The sequence below is a fragment of the Scyliorhinus torazame genome, chromosome 3 (genome assembly GCF_047496885.1).
Source record: "Scyliorhinus torazame isolate Kashiwa2021f chromosome 3, sScyTor2.1, whole genome shotgun sequence".
In the NCBI taxonomy this organism is placed as follows: Eukaryota; Metazoa; Chordata; class Chondrichthyes; order Carcharhiniformes; family Scyliorhinidae; genus Scyliorhinus; species Scyliorhinus torazame.
The window spans coordinates 238,593,390-238,599,389 of NC_092709.1; positions in this window are offsets into that span (position 1 = coordinate 238,593,390).

Sequence of the window (6,000 nt, forward strand, 5' to 3'; positions counted from 1 at the left end):
ATGGCTGACAAAGGAAGTTAGGGAATGCATCAAAGCAAAAGAGAAAGCCTATAATGTGGCAAAGAGTAGTGGGAAGTCAGAAGATTAGGAAGGCTACAGAAACAAACAGAGGATAACAAAGAGAGAAATAAGGAAAGAGAGGATCAAATATGAAGGTAGGCTAGCCAGTAACATTAGGAATGATAGTAAAAGTTTCTTTAAATACATTAAAAACAAACGGGAGGCAAAAGTTGACATTGGGCCGCTCCAAAATGACGCTGGTAATTTTGTGATGGGAGACAAGGAAATAGCTGAGGAACTGAATAAGTACTTTGCGTCAGTCTTCACAGTAGAAGACACGAGTAATATCCCAACAATTCCGGAGAGTCAGGGGACAGAGTTGAATATGGTAGCCATCACAAAGGAGAAAGTGCTAGAGAAACTAAGAGGTCTAAAAATTGATAAATCTCCGGGCCCAGATGGGCTACATCCTAGAGTTCTAACGGAGATAGCTGAAGATATAGTGGAGGCGTTGGTTATGATCTTCCAAAAGTCACTGGAGTCAGGGAAAGTACCAGAGGATTGGAAAATCGCTGTTGTAACCCCCCTGTTCAAGAAGGGAACAAGGAAAAAGATGGAAAATTATAGGCCAATTAGCCTAACCTCGGTTGTTGGCAAGATTCTAGAATCCATTGTTAAGGATGAGATTTCTAAATTCTTGGAAGTGCAGGGTCGGAGTAGGACAAGTCAGCATGGATTTAGTAAGGGGAGGTCGTGCCTGACAAACCTGTTAGAGTTCTTTGAAGAGATAACAAATAGGTTAGACCAAGGAGAGCCAATGGATGTTATCTATCTTGACTTCCAAAAGGCCTTTGATAAGGTGCCTCACTGCTGAGTAAAATAAGGACCCATGGTATTCGAGGCAAGGTACTAACATGGATTGATGATTGGCTGTCAGGCAGAAGGCAGAGAGTTGGGATAAAAGGTTCTTTTTCGGAATGGCAACCGGTGACGAGTGGTGTCCCGCAGGATTCAATGTTGGGGCCACAGCTGTTCTCTTTATATATTAACGATCTAGATGACGGGACTGAGGGCATTCTGGCTAGGTTTGCCGATACAAAGATAGGTGGAGGGGCAGGTAGTATGGAGGAGGTGGGGAGGCTGCAGAAAGATTTAGACAGTTTAGGAGAATGGTCCAAGAAATGGCTGATGAAATTCAACGTGGGCAAGTGCGAGGTCTTGCACTTTGGAAAAAAGAATAGAGGCGTGGACTATTTTCTAAACGGTGACAAAATTAATAATGCTGAAGTGCAAAGGGACTTGGGAGTCTTAGTCCAGGATTCTCTAAAGGTAAACTTGCAGGTTGAGTCCGTAATTAAGAAAGCAAATGCAATGTTGTCATTCATCTCAAGAGGCTTGGAATATAAAGGCAGGGATGTACTTCTGAAGCTTTATAAAGCATTAGTTAGGCCCCATTTAGAATACTGTGAGCAATTTTGGGCCCCACACCTCAGGAAGGACATACTGGCACTGGAGCGGGTCCAGCGGAGATTCACACGGATGATCCCAGGAATGGTAGGCCTAACATACGATGAACGTCTGAGGATCCTGGGATTATATTCATTGGAGTTTAGGAGGTTGAGGGGAGATCTAATAGAAACTTATGAATGGCTTCGATAGGATGGATGTAGGGAAGTTGTTTCCATTAGCAGGGGAGACTAGGACCCGGGGGCACAGCCTTAGAATAAAAGGGAGTCACTTTAGAACAGAGATGAGGAGAAATTTCTTCAGCCAGAGAGTGGTGGGTCTGTGGAATTCATTGCCACAGAGGGCGGTGGAGGCGGGACGTTGAGTGTCTTTAAGACAGAAGTTGATAAATTCTTGATTTCTCGAGGAATTAAGGGCTATGGAGAGAGAGCGGGTAAATGGAGTTGAAATCAGCAATGATTGAATGGTGGAGTGGACTCGATGGGCCGAATGGCCTTACTTCCGCTCCTATGTCTTATGGTCTTATGGACACTTTTACAGATTCTAGGAAGATTTTGCTCTTGCTCAGGTTGAGTTTGTAACCTGAGAAGGCTCAAACTCCCTTAGGAGTTCCATTATTCCTCCTATGCTGGCTAGGGGGATTGAGACGTGCAGGTCATCTGTAGACAGTGAGACTCCCTGGCCAGGATTCTCCAATCCCGCGGCTAAGTTCTGACGCCGGCGTGAGCCACTCCGGCATCAATGTGCCTCCACGTCCCGGTATTCACCCCTTCCTCGGGGGCTAGTGGGGCTCCGGAGTGGTGTCCGCAGCCCTGGCACCCGAAAGCCGGTGCGCCACGGCCAGCGGGAGTCCGCGCATGCGCGGCATGGCCGGCGCAAGTTTGCGCATGCGCGCCATGGCCGGCATGATTCCACACATACGCGTGGGTTCCCGTCTCCCCGCCGGCGCCTGGGCAATATGGTGCTGCCCTACAGGAGGAACATAGGCCCCCATGGAACTAATCCGCCCGCCGATCGATAGACCCTGATCGTGGGCCAGGCCACCGTGGAGGGCCCCCCCTCCCCCAAGTTGGATCCCCCCCCCCCCTCCCCCCACCAGGATGACACCCGCAGCCATAACTCTGCGGTCCCGCCGGGGAGGACCCTACGTAACCTACGCTGGTGGGACTCGGCCAAACTCGCCGGGCACTTGGCCCGTCAAGGCCTGGCGAATCATCGGGGAGGGGCGCTTTCAACGGCCTCCGACCGGTGTGGCAGCAATCCCGTGGGCACCCGAGAATAGGGGGCGGAGAATCGGCGGGCCGGTGTCGGACCCTGTGCCGGTCGGAGAATCCTGGCCCCTGTCTCCTCCCTGGCTGCCTCTCCACATGCTCGCTGGTCTGAAGGTGAGAGCCAGTAGCTCGATTACCAGAGCAAATGGTAGCAGAGATGAAGGGTATCTTTGCTTCGTGCCTCGATGCAGCTGGAAGTATTCAGAGCTGGTGGCTTTTGCCATGGAAACGCTGTACAAGGAGTTTCACCCATTAGGTGAATCTTGGCTCAAACCCAGAACCTCCGTACCTCCGGTACCTCCATTCGACTCTGTCGAAGGCCTTCTCTGTGTCTAGGGAGATTATCACTTCTGGTGTCTCCTCCCAGGTGGGGTCATAATCACGTTCAGCAGCGTCCGATGTTCGCCGCTAGTTATCTGCCTTTGACAAAGCCTGTCCGAACGCTCGCCCTGGGGGCATTGTACAAGAGTTTCACCCACGAACCCAAGCCACTCCAAGACCTCAATGAGATACTTCCATTCGACTCGGTCTGCATCCAGGGAGAAGATCGCCTCTGGTATTCTCTCCCGGGGGGGGGGGGGGTGGCGTCATTTTACATTCAGCAGCCACCTGATGTTCATAGTTAGCTGCCTATATGTGACAAAGCCCGTTTGGTCATCTGTGACCACCTCCGGTACGCAGTTCTCCGGTCTCTTGGCCAGGATTTTCACGAGTTCCTTCACGTCTATATTAAGCCGCCAAATGGGTCTGTACGATCCGCCTTCCAACGGATCTTTGTCTTTTTTGGGTATCAGCGATACCGTGGCCTGTGTTAGCGTAGGAGGCGGTGAACATGTCCCGTAGGTGTGGTGCCAGGGCTGGTGTGAATTTATTATGGAAGTCTGCCGAGAACCCATTGGGTCCCGGCGCCTTCCCCACCTGCATGGAGCTGGTACTCTCCATGGTCTCTCCCAGTCCTATTGGTGTTTCCAGATTCCACCCGTCTATCGTCCCCACAACTGGTGTTTCCAGTCCATCGAGGAACCGTTCCACCCCACGCCCCATTGGGGGGCACGGCGGTGTACAGCTTGTGGTGGTATGTATTAGGGGTAATACGGTCCACCACGTGTCGACAGGCACGGAGGGATGCCAGGTCCTGATAGGATCTGCCACCTACTGGACTCCACCCAGAAATGCCGGTATAAGAACCCAGCTTTTCCCTCCATTTCCCTCAGCAGCTGCATTCTGTAACCACGCTGCTGGGGATAAAGTTCTGCTTAATAAAGCCTTCAATTGACATTACCTCAACCTGACTCGCGTCATATTGACGGTGCTACACAGCTCTCAGTAGAAGGTCTCAAATGCTAAGTTGACCTCTTTTTGCTTGATTACCAGTCTGCCTCTGCTATCCTTCACTTGCGCTAACTCCCTTGTGTGGCTGCCTGCTTTCTCAGCTGGTGAGCCAGTAGGTGACCAGCCTTTTCCTCATGTTTGTAGAAGGTCCCCCGTGTCTGGCGGAGTTGGTGCACTGGTTTCCTAGTGGAAAACAGGCTAAAGTCCATTTGCAGCTTTTTCCTCTCTGCCAGAAGCTCTACAGTCAGGACCTCAGAGTGCTTTCTGTCCACCTCCAGAATGGAGTCAATCAGTTGTTCCCAGGCTGCCCTCTCTTCCTTATCTTTTCCTGCCTTGTCGGCTATAATCTCTCCCCTAATCACTGCCTTCAGTGCCTTCCAGAACGTGAAGGGTGAGACTTCCTCATTCCGGTTATTTGTACCATATTCTCCAATGGCCTGTGATGTTTTCTGGCAGAAGACCTTGTCCGCCAGTAGGTTTGTGTCCAACCTCCACGTGGGGCGCTGGGCATGGCCCAACTCCACCTCACACCCATGTAATGTGGAGCATGGTCGGAGATAACTATCGTAGAGTAATCCGCTCTTACTATTCCTGGAAGCCCCGCTTTCCCCACTGGAAAGAAGTCTATCCTCAAGTATGCTTTGTGGATCAGTGAAAAGAACGAGAATTTCTTTTTACCGGGGAGTAGGAACCACCAGAGGTCCACCGTCCCCACCTGCTCCATAAATGTTCCCTGGCCATGCCCATTCTTTTCCCCGATCTGGGGTTCGATCGGTCCGTCAATGGGTCCTGTACACAGTTGGTGCGTGTCAATGTTGGGCATTTCCTCCATGGCCTTTTTTATGAAGCCTGTGTCGTCCCAGTTGGGCACGTACATTTTTGCCAGGACTACTGGTGCCCCGTCTAGAACACTGCTGACCATGACTTACCGTCCTCCTGGGTCCGTAATCGTCCTTGTCAACGTGAACCACGTCCTCTTACTGATCAACATGGCTACTCCCCTAGCTTTCATCCCATAGCATGAATAGTACGTCTGTCCCACCCAGCCCTTTCTTACCCTCAGTCGATCCTTCTCCCTCAGGTGTGTTTCCTGCAGGAGATTATATCGGCTTTCAGGCTTCTTTGGTGGGTGAAGACTCTGGATCTTTTCACTGGGCCGTTAAGCTCCCTGACATTCCCCCGCTACTGTGGGATTAACCATACTTACCTGCTGGATGCGCCCCTGCACTTCGAGGTTTTTCTTTGTTAGTGGATTGTCCAAAATGGCCAGGGTCACTGTTCTCACCTTGCGGCCGGGCTCTGGAAACCCCGGGTTTCCATTTGTCCATGGACCACCCAACATGGCCGCCAACTGTGTGTACACCATGTGGGTGCATACCTGCACTCCGGGTTTCTCTTTGCCCAGGGACCCTCCAAAGTGGCTGCTTGTGGCGCCATCTTGTTTCCTCGGCCTGTTCCTCACTCGCCGAAGCCCGTCTGAACCCCAACTCATTTTTCCTGTTCTGTTCCTTTTGTGTTCTTCTCCCCCCCCACCCTCCTATCCCCCCTTCTCTGCATCACCCTTTCCCCATCTCTCCCTGTACCTTTCCCTTCTCCATCCCTGTGTGCCCTCTACCCCAGACCAGCCCCCCCCCCCCCCCCCCCCCCCCGCCCCCGACCAGGTGCGCCTTCCCTGCTGGGAGGTGCGCTATGGTCCCCATGCGGTCTGTCTTCCTGAACTAGCCATTCCTGCTAGTGTGGTGGCCCTCCTCCCTGGGCTGGTCTAGCCCCTTCCTTATACCCACTGACTGCCCGATTTCTCTGTTTAAACCCTCACCTGCCTTCACCTGTTCTCGTTTCTTTCGTGACCCAGTCTTCCCTTTATGATCAGAGCAAGGCAACACAGTCCCACACAAACATGCTCACTGTCCAATGAGTCTCTTGCTCTTTC